General features: G+C 40.6%; 1 protein-coding gene and 1 long non-coding RNA gene across 15 annotated transcripts in view; one reads left to right on the forward strand and one right to left on the reverse strand.

The window, feature by feature from the left end:
- The window catches only part of CTXND1 (cortexin domain containing 1), a 75,116-nt gene that overhangs the window by 17,505 nt on the left and 40,936 nt on the right, over window positions 1-16,675 (forward strand). The gene's annotated exons all lie outside the window — the stretch shown is intronic.
- On the reverse strand, window positions 1,454-15,472 carry LOC139075558 (uncharacterized). Of its 2 annotated transcripts, none has more exons than XR_011526072.1 (5): window positions 15,265-15,472; window positions 13,731-13,802; window positions 9,649-9,881; window positions 5,743-5,838; window positions 1,454-2,041 (listed from the first exon to the last, which is right to left on the reverse strand). It is a non-coding gene; the product is annotated as an uncharacterized lncRNA (long non-coding RNA). The 2 variants fall into 2 exon arrangements; XR_011526073.1 differs by having other exon boundaries at window positions 13,731-13,805; window positions 15,265-15,468.

The following is a 16,675-nucleotide window of genomic DNA, read 5'->3' on the forward strand; positions in this document are numbered from 1 at the left end:
GGCTACCAAGCACAGAGAGATCATGCAACTTGCCCAAGGTTACAGAGCCACCAAGAGGCAGAGCAATTACTCACACCCGGGCACCGCCCCTCAGCCGGCCGTTCTCGTCTTCTCACTGTCCCTGCCTCATTGAAGAAAGCCATGGCCAAGAAGCAGGTCTGTGTCCAGAAGCAGCCTGAGGGACCATGCACTGTGGGGTGTTGGGAGGTGGGCCATCAATGCAGTGGCTGTGATGAGGGGCTCTTGGACAGAAGTGATTTAACAGCCCCATCAAAAGAGCACGGCCACATGCCACAACTAGAAGGACCCACAACTAAAATATACAACTATGTACCAGGGGTCTTTGGGAGTAAAAGGAAAAAGTAAAATCTTTAAAAAAAAAAAAAAAAGGAAAAAAGAGCACGGTCAAAGTGTGGCGTCGCAGTTTCTGTTTCTCGATGTGGTGCATCATAGGCAGCCCCATCTCAGCCTACGTTTACCCTGATTCTCACCCATCCCTGACCCTAATCACCCTAAGTTAGCACATTGCTTGGTTTAAAAATAATATTTTGTAATTGGTTTTCCAAGTTTCATCCTATTGCCTCTGGTCTTGGAGGAGCAGCCACCAAATTGTCAAGTTTCCATAATGAACCCCTTTCCGCAAACCCTTCCCCAAGAAGTCTATAAATGCACTGAAGTAAGAAGCTGGGTACTCTTTGTTTTCTGGTATCTGCACGGTGCCCTGAACACAAGGACTGAATCCTCCAAAATAGCCCACTCGTTTTACTGGTGAGGACCCCAGGCTCAGTGACTTGCTCAAGGTCATTCAGCTTTTCTACAGCTCCTGTTCTGAGGGACACTCTTTTCTTCTGTTTATGGGTACAGAGGAGATGGGCAAGGAGCCCTGTGATGGTAAGACCCCATTCCTGAGCACTTATGGAACCCAGGGGGAGACCCGCGGATTCCTGAGGGCCATGGGGGCTCACGAGGGCATCCTCTGTCCTAATAAACATCTTTGCACGTGCAGACGGGACCTGCAGCTTGGATGTACACAGTCACTGCAGCTGCCTATCTTGGAGGGGCCATTAATTCCAGTGAGATTAATTACTGCCAGGGACAGCCAAGGCAGTCTCTTACAGCTCGTCTCTGTTGGTCTGAGTCATTGTGGGGGAGCAGGCTTGCATAGCTCTCCCGAACCCCTTGTACCAGCAAGTGCAGCCAGCAGAATGCAGCCCCCAGCCCTCTGATCCCACGTTGTGGGCTAAAGGGAAGGCTCCTTGGGGAATTCAATCATTGTGGGGTGTCCTCTTGTCAGAGTCCACCAGGTGATTTGCTTTGTGCTCAGCTATGTTCTGGGGAAGTCAGCAGGATTTACAGGCTGAAGGACAGGAACATCTTGTACTCCTGAAGCCCCACTGAGGGACTGACACATATGGAGGGAAACCATCAAAACAAAAATAAAAACAATAGCGAATATTTTCATCAAGTGTTTATGTTGGGCACTATGCTAAGCACTTTCAACATATATTCTCATTTTTTCTTCTCAGAGATCCAGTGAAATTCATTGGGATGTTGTTATCCCCATTTTAAAGATCAGGACACTGAGAGGTGAAGAAGTTACATCACCTGTCCAATGTCACACAGCTAGCCAGTCAGGTGGTCACAATCTGAACTCATAACCACTCCTCTCTCCTCCTAGCAAATGAGCACTCTGCAAGTGTCTGGTTTCTGTTTCCATGTGAGAAATGACTTTGAGATTTTAACTGTGGTAGCCGGAAATACCTGCAAAGGCATATGTCCTCAGTAAGCCTGACTGTATTATGAAAGAGAAACTTCCTGCTGATGCTTTGGGGAAGTGGAGGGTCTTATTTGGGAGGGCAAGGGGGCGCAGATAGAGTGGTACAGGTCAAGGAGCCTGTGCCTGAGGTGGTTGTTGGGGTGTTAAAGGGCTTCGTGAAAGGGCAGCTTGAGCAAGAGTCGTCGTATCACACTGCCGGGGCCTCACTGCTCCTCTGCATTGTCAACTCAATTTCATTATGAGAAGAAGGGTTGATTCTCTCCACTAAAAAAAGAAAAAAAAAATATGTTAAAGGCTCTCTGCCAGTGTTTAGTAATGTAAAATGTGGATAATTACATAAGGGCACAAATGAAATTGCATTCAAATTAGAAATGCCGGCCCAATTTCCTGAAAGTTTCCTTGGCCATTGGTCTGATCTAAGACATTTGGATATGTCCAAACAAATGAGACCTTGTAAGTGATTCTTGTGTGACTCAAAGAAGAAGGGAGATACACAAAGCCAGGGGTTATCCCTTTTACTCCAGCAGCACTGCTCACACTTTACTCATCTTCACAGCCACTACACTAGTTCACAACCCACTTCATCTCTCTCCAGGTCAACTGCATGTCTCCTGGCATTCAGTGTCACAGTCAGGTCCCAACCCATTCCTATAGCCTGGCTCTCTCCATGCCCATCCCAAGTCCTTCCCTCCAAACACAGGAACTTATGTTTCCCGGAATCATTGTGGATCTGCATGCCCCGGTCCCACTGTGGCCCCAGAAGCGTCACACCATCCAGGTGCCTGAGACTGGGAGACTTTTGGGAACCTGCTTAGCATGGTAACCATAGCAACCCATTGTTACTGTTTCAACAACACTGAATGGAAACCCTTTTCCAAAATATAAATTGTGCACAGGTATCAGCAGCTGATGTTGTCAATGTACACAGACTTTCCTCTTGTTGTAAGATGGAAAATATTTTTGCAAAAGTTAATCGGCTTTTCTCTTTCTCATTTCTGGTATGTGACCTTCACCTAGGCAACACTCTGCCTGGAAGGAGATTAGAATATTACAGGAGGAGGCATGCAGAAAGAAGAGCCACGCTAATATTCAGTTCCTGACAATTGAAAATATGGTTACGCAGCAGAATAATAGCCTTGCAAGCCAGGCTATTTTCTTGAGAATAAATTTTCCAAACTCCCTTATTTCCGTTTTTTTTCTTTAGTGAGGAAGATTCACCCTGAGCTAACATCTGTTGCCAATCTTCCTCTTTTTGCTTGAGGAATAGGAAATATTTTGAGCTTGCGGCCCCCTTTAGTTGTAAAACAACTAAAGCACTACTTAGGGGAAAACATACAGCCCCATATGTTAGAAAGAAGAAAGGTCTACCATCAATGAGGTAAGCTTCCAACTGAACAAAGTAGAAAAAGAATGGCAAAATTAACCCGAAGAAAGCCAAAGAAGGAAATAACAAACATAAGAGTAGAAATCAATTAGATGGAAAGCAAACACTCAACAAAGCCAAGAGTTAGCTGTTTGAAAATATTAATAAAATTGACAAACTGGTGAAGAAAAAGAAAGAAAGAAAACCCAAACTACCAGTATCAGAATTAAAAGGCAACATTACAATAGATTCTACAGACATTAACAAAATAGTAAGAGAGTAGTATGAACAACTTTATACAGTAAATTTGACAATTTAGATGAAATGGACACCTTTTTTTTTAAACACAGCTTACCAAAAGTAGTGGTCCAAATGAGGATGGGCCTGAGGTTTGACTTCCTGTGTGGGCACTGGGCCAGCAGTGGGGCTCAGCACCCCATTGCAGAGACTGGGGTGAGTTGCAGGGCCATCAAGCCAGATGGAGAAGAGATGACAGTTCAGAGATCCTGCAGCCAGGCGGAGCTGGTGAGAAGCCATGCCAAGCAACATACCCAAAAGCAAACCCCAAGTCACTGAAGCCCACAGCTTGAGCAAAGAAGAGCTGTGGGGCACACAGACTGGGAAGACCAGAAACCTTGCCTCAAAGATCAGGGGACAAGGGCACATTCCCACACTGCCTCAGGACATGTAACCCACACCCTCTTCCTCCCTGAAATCCAGACACCATCCTATGGAACGATGGGAAGAAGAGTCTCTGAAGGACTTAACATTTTTTTCCTAGAGAGCTTGAATGTTACCTTAAGGTGCTGCATAAAATCATTGGATCAGACCAAATTTAAACTGTGTTAGACACTTGGAAGAAGATTATTTCAGTTACAGGCAAAATAAAGACACTACATTTTCCTCTGTGTCTCAGAGTTGTGGTGTGAATGATTTTCAATTTTGATTGTTTCCAAGGCGATAAGAGAAGTGTCAAAGGTATAATTTTCAAAAAGTTAAAATCATGACTCTCTTGCAAATATATAAAGTGAGCAATGATTTATTTAGTTCATTAATGAAGAAACTGTCAAGACGGTAAGGCTGGCTCAAAGAGAATTGGAAACAGTGAATCTTTCTAGTCGTTTAAAAGAAAGATTGCTAATTGACGTACAGAACTTATTAATATCCCACAGGACAATTAAACTGTAACCTTTAGAGTGCTTTCTCTACCAGACAAAATTCTTTGCATTACTATCAGGCAGAAGTCATCTACATTGCTATCAGTTTTCTATAAGTTACATCTATTCTTCAGATTTGTGGAATATTCTAATCAATAAATTGTAAGGAGCAGGTCAAACAAGAGCCCACAGCCGAGGAGAATGAAATAATCCCTGGGCAGGCAGCTAGTCACAGACAGACCCAGCAGATACGGAAAGGTCTTGTAGCAATCCTTTTGCCCCATTTCCAAATCTTGCATAATTTTTCTTAACAGAAACAGGAATGTATGTTGATGTTTGGGACATTTGGGAGGTTGTGAATATTCAAGTGATAGGAACTCAAAGTCCTCGTGCTTGCCAGTGGAGATGCCATCTTCCCCACCAGGGGCATTTAGAGACACATCCTCACACTCGCCAGCCCCTCAGAATGCAATTTACGATTACCCTGCCACAGATCTAGAAACACAAGTGATTCTGTACCTTAGGGAATTCTGTCAGCTCAAGAATTTCAGAAAGTAGTTTGAGAAATGAATCAATTGATTTGGGGAATGTCAATAAAAGTATTTATAAAATAACTAGCCAAGCCTTATTTATTGAAGAACATTAGGTCCAGGCCCTTCAAATAATTCTGAACACCACCAGGAATCCTACTGCCTACCACCACTGTTCCCCCCAACCCGGATACCCACCCCCCTCACCCTAACCAGTTCTCTATACTTCACTTCAGGCCTTCCAGCCTACAATGTGAAAGGAGAATTTTAGTGTCTTGGAGAGCATATTCCAGCCTGGATGGAACTCTCTTTGTTTGAGATAAATATAAATGGGATTTTTTTTAAACTATATGTATATATCTTTTTTTTTTTTTTTTTGCGGCATCTAACCTTCTCCCCTAATCCACGTAAAGCACACTATAACAGGGATGCAAAAGAATGGGTCATTCCACTTCTGACTACAATATACCATATTAGAATTATTTAGTCAAGTCAATATTGCTTTTGAAAGCCAGAATACAAAGGAACAAAAGATGTCCTAGCATTCTTGAATTTCCATGAGAATATCATAGAGTTCTTCCCTCCTATAGAGAGGAGGTCCCCATGCACACACCCCTGTGAAGCCAGGCCGTGAGGCTTGTGGCCCCAGCACGGAAGGAAAATAGGATGTAGAGCAGAGTTTCTCAGACTCTCCAGTGAAGAACCTGTTGTAATTGGTTTTTTCCCTAAATTTCCAAACTGTCATAGACCTATATACCTGGTTTTACTATGAATGATCAGTACTCAGCATGCACCGCACGACTCAGACCTGTGCCTTGTTCCAGCACAGAGTCTGCTATCATGCGTCTGGACATCACTGCAGTGTCAAAGTGCTATATGAGTTTTCTAATGCTCACTCTCAAAGTCTGTACTTACCATGGTGTGAACCAGAAACAACAGTTCAAGGACAGTCATGGAACTTGACGTAGAGGAGACAGAAAGCCTGTAGCCTGTCCCTTCCAGCCTGGGAGACTGTGGGAAGGAGAAAGGGGACAAGGAGAGTGAGGATGTCAGGTGACAGGATCCTGTGTCCCAGACTCAGGGTTACAACTCAGGGGTTTCCAAAACACCCAGCTAGATGTGAGGAGCTCACAGACATTGGGCCAATAGCTTACTTTCTGGGGCACAATATGAGAGAAGTGTCAGGACCATGAGATAAGCCCAGTTATGGTTATCATGTGCAGGAGAAATGGTACAGAGGTGGTAAAGTCGTGTTCCTGGTTCCCCACTGCCTGTGCACAGTGTGCAGGGCACCCAGGCATCACTATAGGTCCCAGGATGTGACATGTGTGAGGGGCAAAGGCCCAGGGTTGTGACAAAGGGAGGACCATGGATGAGGACCTGGAAACAGGCACAAAGGTCCCATCATCCCAAAATTCCAGGCACACCCCAACAGGTCACCCTCCAGAGAACAGAAGCCAGCAAGGATCCAGAGGACATTTCATGGATCTGAAGACCCTCATCACCCACTGCCACTGGGACATAATAACCCCTCAGATACCCACATGTCAACTTGGGGAGGAGAAAGGAGGAGAGGCAGAATCCAACCTGTACGTCTACCCAAAGTTATGGACCACTAAAGTTATCCCAGGTGAGGAGTGGAAAGTTGGATGACAAATATTGAAACTGAAAAGAGCCTTTTTTAAATGGAAGACTGTTGTATTGTTAACAAGTAAGCGTCCCCTCCTGCTCACCAGGGTGAGTGCCTATAAAGGGCCTTCAGTCTGCCACAGGAAAGAGACGGGCATTTTCTCTGCATGTCAAAGTTACTGTGTTTGTTTGGTTTTTCTTTGCAACATTAAGGAAGAAGCTAAAGTTCAAGTCAGAGAAAACATGTAAGAAATATATTTCACAAAACAAAAGCAAATTTTAAATAACATCTGCTTTGCACACTCAATAAAAGTCAATAAATCATGATCCTTATGAATAAGATGTGAAGAATAGACCAGTCAATAGACAAAAGAGCAAAGAGACGGGGAAAAACATCCTGTTCTTTTCAAAATGGTAAATTGATTACTGTTTCCTTCTCATCACTCTTTACATCCCACTGACATTACCAAAGAAATAAAAAACAGATGCAAACGTTTATAGCAGTGCTGGAAAACAGTCAGGGTGTCCTCAGTGGAGCAGACAGGTATAGGAAGTTCTGGAAGATATGGAGCAGGAGGGATCAGATTGACAACCAACGGATGAATGCTCAACCCTTATGGCAAAGGTTGAGCCCCACCAAGCGACGAGTATTTGGCTGCCCTCAGCAGAGCAGCAGAAAGCCCCAGGGGCAGAGCTTCAGGCACTGGCAGCAAGGGGGCTGGGGCACTCAGCCCTGGGGAGCCAGAGACACTGAAAAGCTCCAATTTGAGAACAGGGCCTCGCACATGAAAGGTTTGCCATTCGCCACAGCCTCATTCATGGACTGCTTCCTAAATGAAGTAGAGAATTTGCTCTGGAGACTCCTGACACAAGCAGGAGAGACAGGGACAGCAGATGGGGGTGGGGGAAACTTGGGGCCACCACAATAAACATGGAGGGGGAGGGAAGTTCTTACAAAAGAACAATGTCCTAATTTTATTTATTTATTTTTTTTGCCTTCACTGGAATTGTTTCTTTATTTACTGCTGAATGGATCTCCAGCCTAACCCAAACACCCTCATATGACCTCAACTGCTGCGTCTGGAGGAGAGGGCAGGTTGAGCGATGGACATTTGAGAACAGACAAAGGGGGTTATAATGTTCTGTCGTAGACCCATCACGGAGCTGCCAGACCAGAAAGTCACCCCTGTTCTTTCTTTATTGGGTGCAGTTGGGGATTTGCTTCAATAGTAGATTTTGATGTACCCACCTTACCCTGAGAGGAGGGAAAGGTGGATCTCTTTCTGTCTCTGGCCCAAGCACCCTGAAATAAAACTCGTTGATTGTTCCATCCTTCAGTCACTGCCTAGGGTGGAGCCCCTCAGCCCGTAGAGAAGATGGCTCAGTGTATCAAGGCAATTGCTGAAGGAGCCACATCAGCGTCCATTATAAGTGAGTCTACACCTCCATTCATAGAAGCGAGCACCAAAAACATGAGGACAATCAACATCCCAACAAGCTGTTAGAACAAATGGCCTCTAATAAAAAAAATGGCAATGAGGAAACAGGAGGAAAAATTAAATTTTAATTGGTATACACAGTAAGATTAATTTTATGAAGTGATGAAACACCACTTCATAAAATAAGGGCAAGCTCCTAGGACTTATGAACAATAGGAGAAGAAGGAAAAATTCCTTGAAATGCAAAGCACGATGCACAACACAGAAGGATTAATAGAGGCAGGGAGTGACAGGGTGAACTTGACTGAAAAATCAAATTACCAGTTAAAAAGACCAACTTGAGGAATTCTTCAAGGACAAAGGTGTGGGAAAAGTGACAACCTATAAGAGAAAAAATACGAGGCATGGGGGATAGAACCACGAGATTCAATATCTGTACAATAAAACCAGAAAGGCAGATCTAAGAGGATATTGAAAAGAAAAAATTAGGAAAAAATTTATGTGAGCTGAAGAAAGGCTTGAACTCAAAAGTGCCCACCAGGGTCCAGCCTGGTGGCCGAGTGGTTAAGTTCGGGCGTTCTGCTTCAGCAGCCCAGGGTTTCGCCTGTTCAGATCCTGGGTGCGGACATGGCACCGCTCATCAGGCCACACTGAGGCAACACCCCACATAGCAGAGCCAGAAGGACCTACGACTAGAATATACAACTATGCACTGGGGGGCTTTGGGGAGAAGAGGAAGAATAAAAAGAAAAATTGGCAACAGACGTTAGCTCAGGTGCCAATCTTTAAAAAATCAAAGTGCCCATCATAAAAGAGTAGATCTTAACCTCATCACAAGAAAAAAAAGTTTGTAACTATGTATGTTGTTGATTAGATTTACTGTGCTGATAATTTTGTAATATATACAAATATCGAATCATTGTTGTACACCTGAAACTAGTGTAATGTTATACATCAATTATACCTCAATAAAAAGTAAATAAATAAAATGTTTCTAAAAAGAAACTTCCTACCAGATGAAGAAAAAAATGGAAAAAAGACACACACATTAAAAATCTTAGGTAGAATTTTTTAAATATTAACAACAAAGATTAAATCCTACAAGCTTCCAGCACAGGAAATAATATATATTTTTTGCCAACAATGGACAGACAAATTAGGTATCTGACCTCTAACACTAAGGGCTAAAATGTCAGACAGTAATGAAGCAATATCTTTAAAGTTCTGAGAAAGGGTCGTCTTAAATCTAGAAATCTATATTCAGCAAAACAACAGTTCATGTGTAAAGGCAAAGTAAGTTATGTTGAGACATTCCAAAACGTTCAGGAAACTTCAAAACCCTGCTCAAAGAAAATAAGGAAGACCCAAAGAAATGGAGAGATATACCATGTTCACTGCTTGTATCCCTCAATATTGTAAAGATGCCAACTGTCTCCAAGTTGATTTCTACAGATTCAGTGCAATCCAGTCAAAATCCTGGCAAGGTTTATTTTTGTGGAAATTGACAAAAAGACTCTAAAATTTATATGGAAGTGAAAAGAACCAAGAATATGCAAGACACTATTGAAAACAAATTATGAGAACTTACACTAGCAGATTTCAAGACTTACAGTAAAGCTAGAATAATTAAGAAATGTCATTTTGGTAAAAAGAAAGACATGGAGCAGGATAAAGAAGTCCAGAAATAGACTGCTCTGGTTATCTACTGCTGTGTAACTAGCCACTCAAATCTTGGCTTAAAAAAATAACTTACATTTATTTTGTTCACAAATCTGGGAGTTAAGTGGGCTCAGCTGGGCAGTAACTCAGGCTCTCTCAGGTGGTTGTAGTCAGATAGTGGTTGGGGCTGGGTCGTGTTGAAGTCTTGTTCCAGTCTCGTAGCCTGGTGCCTGGGCTGGGAAGACTCACAGAGCTGGGACTGGATGGCTGGGGTTCCTTAGGATGGCACTCACCACAAGGCGGCTCAAGGCTCCCAGAGTGAGTGTCCTAAAAGAGACCAGCAGAAGCTGTGTGACCTTTTATAACTCAGCCCCAAAGTCACCCAGGGTCACTTCCACCTCATTTTATTCATTGAGGCAGCCACAAAGGCCCACCTAGTTTCAAGGAGAGGGTCATGGACTTCATCTTTTGAAAAGATTTGTGGGCATTTTTTTTTTGAGGAAGATTAGCCCTGAGCTAACATCCACTGCTAAGCCTCCTCTTTTTGCTGAGGAAGACTGGCCCTGAGCTAACATCCATGCCCATCCTCCTCTACTTTATATGTGGGATGCCTACCACAGCATGACTTGCCAAGCAGTGCCATGTCCACACCCGGGATCCGAACCAGCGAACCCCGGGCCACAGAAGCAGAACGTGCACACTTAACCACTGCGCCACCAGGCCGGCCCCTGTGGGCATATTTTTAAAACAGCACATCAACCTGCATATATGGATCACTGGACTTGCAACAAAGGTTCCACAGCAATTCAGTAGGAGAAAAATGGTCTCTTCAACAAATAATGCAAGAGAAATCGGAAATTCATTTGGGAAAAAATGAACCTTACTTAACACCATACACAGACATTTAGTTGAGTGAATGGTAAAATACAAAACTTCTGGGACTAAACATAGGAGATCTTCAAGACTTTGGGGTAGGCAAAGATTTCTTAGATAGGATATAGAAAGCACTAGTCATAAAAGGGAAAAATGATAAACTGTACTTCATTAAAATTAAGAACTCTGTTCATTAAAGATACTAGTAAGAGAATGAAAAGGGAAAACAAAGGCTGGGAGAAGATATTTGCAGTACATTCATCTGGCAAAAATCCTTATCTAGAATACATAAATCAAAAAGAAAAAGACGAACAGCCCAATAAGACTTAAATAGGCATTTTACAGAGGAGGATATCCAAACATCTAAAAAGCATATAAAAAGGATTCTCACTTCACATCAGAGAAACGCAAATAAAAACCACAATATACCCACCAGAATGGCTGAAATTTAAAAGGCTAAACATACCAAGTGCTGATGAGGATGCAGAGCAATGGAATTGCTGGTAGGAGTGTAAACTTGTACATCTACTTAAATTCTTGAGCCATATCTACGAAAGTTAAACACACACCCACCATATGATCCAGTAGTCTGACTTCTAGGAATACAATCAATAGAAATGGAAACACACATCCAGCAGAAGATAAACTGACATATAAGAATTTCTTAGCAGCTCTTCTCATAATAGCTCCAAGGTGGAAACAACCCAAATGTCCACCAGTTGTAGAGTGAATAAATAAATTGTGGCATAGTCATGAAATGGAATACTTCACAGATAATTCGGGGGAAAATTGAATGTGGATGAGATATTGTATGATATTAAAGAGTTAGGGTTAATTTTGTTGGTTATGATAGAGTTATTGTGGTTATGACTATCTAAGAAAAAAAGGTCTTGTTAAAGCTTTATATTGAAGTATTTTACTGGCAAAATGGCATGTTTCAAGATTCCAGAAAAAAAATCCCAGAGGAAAAATCAGAGACACATGAATGAGTAGTATAATATTGATAATTGATGAGCAGATGATAGGAACATACAGGCTTATGATATTACTATCTCTACTTTGTGTATGTTTTTTAATTTCTATAATATTTTAAATTCAAAACTTAATTTCCATAAAAAAGAACATAAATTTAATGGGGCTGGCTCAGTGGCATAGTGGTTTAAGTTTGCCATAGTCCACTTTGGTGGTCCAGGTTTGCAGGTTTGGATCCCGGGCTGGACCTACTACACCACTCATCAACCATTGTGGTGGTGACCCACATACAAAATAGAGGAAGACTGGCACAGATGTTAGCTCAGGGCTAATCTTCTTCCGGGAAAAAAAGAGGAAGATTGGCAACAGATGTTAGCTCAGGGCAAATCTTCCTCAGGAAAAAAAAAAATTATATATATATATATATAAATTTAAAATTGAATGGATCAAATATCCATGAGGAAAGAGGCTTCTCATAACCTAACCAATAATTTTGATTTAATGAGTATATATAAAATCTTATATGCCTCCAAAAACGGAGAATATCATGTTTTTATAAATGTCCATGGAATATTTTCAAAAAATTAACCATGTACACCCACATATACACAATGCAAAGAGTAAAACCTGTACAGGCTACATTTACTGACTACAATGCAAAGAAACTAAAAACTAACAATTTTTACAAAATAAAAATTTCTATTTAATAATTTTTGAAAGACCCGAAGCTAGGAAAAAAACAAATTAATGAGAGTAGGACAGAGAGATTAATATAGGTAAACTCAGACCTCAGAAAAATCATCGTTTTTATGATGAAAGATTAGAAATATTCCCTTTGAAACAAGGAACAACACAAGGATGGCCACTAACATCCGGACTGTTGATCATTTTGCTTGTGATGGGAGCTGAGTCAACAGAAAAAGAAAAACGTGGCAATGTGCAAAGAAAGGGACAAAATAGTTCTTTGCGGACACTGATTTTCTAAATTAAAAGATAAACGAATAAATTAATAATAGAGCTCAGTAAGTTTTCTGGATTTAAAATTCACATATAAAAATCTATACTGCTCCTATGACAAATGATGACCAAATAGCAAATCTAAAAAGAAAAAAGATATTACTAGGGGCCGGCTCCATGGCCGAGTGGTTAAATTCGCACGCTCTGCTGCGGCGGCCCAGGGTTCGGATCCTGGGCACGGCCATGGCACCGCTCGTCAGACCACGTTGAGGCGGTGTCCCACATCCCACAACTAGAAGGACGTGCAACTAAGATATACAACTGTGTACGGGGGGAGTTTGGGGAGATAAAGCAGAAAAAAAAAAAAAAAGGAAGATTGGCAACAGTTGTTAGCCCAGGTGCCAATCTTTAAAAAAAAAAAAAAGAAAGAAAAAAGATATTACTGACAATATCAATACCACAAACTACAAACTGCCCAGGAATAAATAAACAGAAAATGATAAACGTGATTAACAGACATGAATGAAAGCCTGAATACCTTTTCCAAGAATGGAAAGACTCGATATCATAAAGATGGTAATTCATTACTAATTAAATTATAAATTCAATGCAGTTCCAATCACATCCTAACAAGGTGATTCTAACATATATGAGGAGCCAAGGTACTCTCGAATAAAAATTACAAGGGGAGGGGCTTGGACTAGCTTTTATCAAGATGTATTATAAAGCCATTTTACCGTAATTTAAGACAGTGTGATATTGGCACAGAGGTAGACAGTAAACAAATTTAAAAGGATAGAGAGCCCAGACGTGGACTTGTGTGTAGATGGAAACTTGAGGTTGCATTACAAATCACTGGGAAAGGACAGACTAGTCAATAAATGGGGATGAGATGATTGTTGATCCATATGGGGAGACATAAATCTAAACCTCCATGTCAGATCATATGAAAATCAATTTCAGATGGATTATAGACATAAAGGAGAAAAACAAAATTTCAAAACTCCTGTACATATAGGAGACTATATTTATGACATCGGGACAGGAAAGGATTTAGGATTCACAAAATCATAAATTATAGAGATAAAGATTAATGAGACTGACTACCTTACAATTTAAAACATCTGAACAAGAATAAGTAAGATTCTAGGAACCAAGTTAAAAGACAAGCCACAGATTGGGGGAAATTTTGCAAAGCATAGCACCAATGATGAAATGATACCTAGAATAAAGTCCAAAAAACAAACAAAGAAAAGAAAATCAAACCAATAATTCAAAAAGGGGAAAACTAAATACCCAATAAACTTAAGAAAAGACATACAACGTCATTCGAAATCAGGGCAATGCAAATTAAATCCACAATGAAATACTCACCAAATGGCAAAAATTCAAGCCTGACAATACTAAGTCTTGCCAAGGATGTAGCATGTCAGGAGCTTCCAGGGACTGCTGGAGACGGTGTGGATTGGAAAAGTTGTCAATGTACAACAAAGTTAGAGATATGCATACTAAAAATATAAAAATCTATACCAATTAACATACCCTAGAAAAATCCTAGCCAAAGTGTTAGTGTGTAAGAATGTTCATTGAAGCATTATTTTCATAATTAAAAATTTGAAATAATATAAAAGTCTATTAGTTGGTCCAACCACAGAATGCTCTTCCACAGTAAAAAGGAATGAACTAGAGTGACCTGTCTTAGCATGGGAAAAGTCTCAGAGTCATCACACTGAATGGAAAAGACAAGTCAAGATGATAAATACTTCATAAGAGCATGCATTTGAAGTTTTAAAACCACAGAAAACAGCACTCAATATTGTGTATGAATACATGCATATGTAGTAAAAATATAAAAATATGTATAGGACTGATTCACTACAATTTCAGGATAGTAATCACCTCTGGTGAAGGAAAATGGTGAGTGGAGTCTAGTTGGAATACACAGTTGGCTTTCACTACATCTGTAATGTTTTACTTATTTTTGAAAAAGGAAACAAACATGGCAAAATGTAAATATTGGCTAAAGTTGGATAGTAGCTATGCAGATATTCTCTCATTTTCTGTGTGTTTAACTATTTCAAATAAAATACTGACGGAAAAAAAGATAATAGATACTACTGAGAACAAAAGATAAAATAATAGATAAGAAAATAATTCATTGGATAGCAAGAGAAAGCATAAAGTTGATCCATAATATTAATCATTTTTAAATACCAATAAAATGGAGAAACTTTTGGAAAGTCTAACCAAGACAATACACAACGAAATAATATATGCCATAAGAAATAAGCAAATAACCACAGCCAAGAATGACACCATAAAAAAGTAATAAGGGAATACCATATACAATTTTATGTCACTGAAGTTGGATATTTACATAATATGGACAATTTCCCAAAAATCATGAATTTCTCAAATTGCTTAAGAAGAGGTAGAAAAGCTAAATATGCTGGCATCCGTTAAAGAAACTGAAAGGTGTTGTCCAACATCCATTTCCAGAAAAAACCCCAGTCACAGGCTGAGTTCAAAAACCTTCTAAGGAACAGATAATTCCTCTTGCTTAAACTATTAGAGAGCACAGAATCATATAGAAATCTCTCCAATTTGTGCTTAGAAATTAGCACAACTTTGACACAAAAATTTAAGAAACTAGGACACACAAAAAATCAATAGATTCCATTTTACTTAGTAATGGTGGTAATAATCCTGCACAAAATATTAGCTTTCGACTCCAACAGTGTATTAAAAAATTCTATGCAAAAGTAGGATTCATTCCAGGATATAAATTTGGTTCAACATTAAGCTACCTATTCATGGACAAAGCAGAAAAACACATGTTCATCTTGAAAAATTCTGAAAATCCTAGGAAAAATAGAACTAATAAGAACAGCTAGCGTTTATTACTTACTCTGTGTTAGGCACTGTGGTAAGAGCTTCGCATGCTTTATTTAATCCTCAGGACGGTATTATGAGGCCACAGTATGAGGCCAGGATTATCATCCTCCTATTTTTTCTATATAAGAGTACTAAAACTTAGAGAATTTAAGTACTTTTCCAAGCTAGGAATAGAAATTTCCTTCACTTGTTGGAAATTATTTACCAGAAACCAACCATCCAACCAAGCCAACATTGCAATCATTGAAATAGGATTCCGACCCCTTGCTTGCTTGGATCTCTACCAAGGCCTCATCCTTGGCAGTTTGGTCTCAATTTCCTAGATTTTTCTTTAACTCCTCAAGGCTTGCTATATTGCTATTCAACCCATAGGAACAGAGGCCCAGCTTCCAATTGGCACGGCCGAAAACATAAGATGAATTTTCTCCCTCATGTCCTGGCAGTAAAGCCTACCTTCTACCTTTGGAAAGAATTCAAGGAAACTAGAGATTTGAGCTGGAGAGACCATGGGTAGTGTCAAGTCACTGAACTCTCCAGCAACAAGAATTCAAGGGTTCTGATCTCACAAGGGGATCCTTGATCAAATCACTGGCCCTTTCTGAGCATCAGTCTCCCTACCTCCAAAATAATGGCACTGGGTTGGATGATCCAAGACCATCCCTTCTGATTCTACATTAAAAGACTGATGATCCAAAACAAGGCTCAAATTACTTTTGCAGTGGCAGCATTGTAAATGTCAGCTTGTTGGCCCCCTGCTTCTATGTAACACTTGTAAAATTTGTAAGAAGGAACTGTGAACATCTCAGTTCATGGCTAGAAACAAATAAAGTATGTTCTTTGGAAAAGAAACATCTCTTCCCTAGTTTGCAAAACTTTGGACTCTTGTGATTTACCCGACAAACATAGGAAATCAATTTGTGTAACTCTGCAGAGGAGATTTGCATTAATTTGGAGGAAATACTATTAAAAAAAAGTGTCCCCTTTTGCCATATGTCTAACACAAGTAGAGACAGAAAACATATGCTCTGTGCAGTTTGGCGGAGCCCCAGCCCTGGAGAACAGAAACACAGTCTTCAAAGTTTTCCAATGCAAATTGATATAAAGACAGATGTTTTAAAATGTCATGCCGGTTCTGTGTGGCAGGATATACAAAGAGGTAGCAATTTAACATTTCTTTCTTGGAGATAAACTATGGATGAGCAGACCTTGGGAAGCCCTGAAACAAAATCACGGTGGGGATAAAGCATTAGGCTTGGGGGCAGGCCCCTGTTCGGAGGTGGGTTATCTGGAGAGAGGAGTTGCTCGAATCCCTGATGCTGTGGATCCTTAGATCCACATAGCCATCTGGGAGGCCAGCTAGTGCCCTAGGAAAGTGGCCCACACGTGGGAGCTGTGACAATAGAACCCCTGGCAGAGCACTGAGG

The sequence above is a fragment of the Equus przewalskii genome, chromosome 1 (assembly GCF_037783145.1).
Source record: "Equus przewalskii isolate Varuska chromosome 1, EquPr2, whole genome shotgun sequence".
Taxonomy (NCBI): domain Eukaryota; kingdom Metazoa; phylum Chordata; class Mammalia; order Perissodactyla; family Equidae; genus Equus; species Equus przewalskii.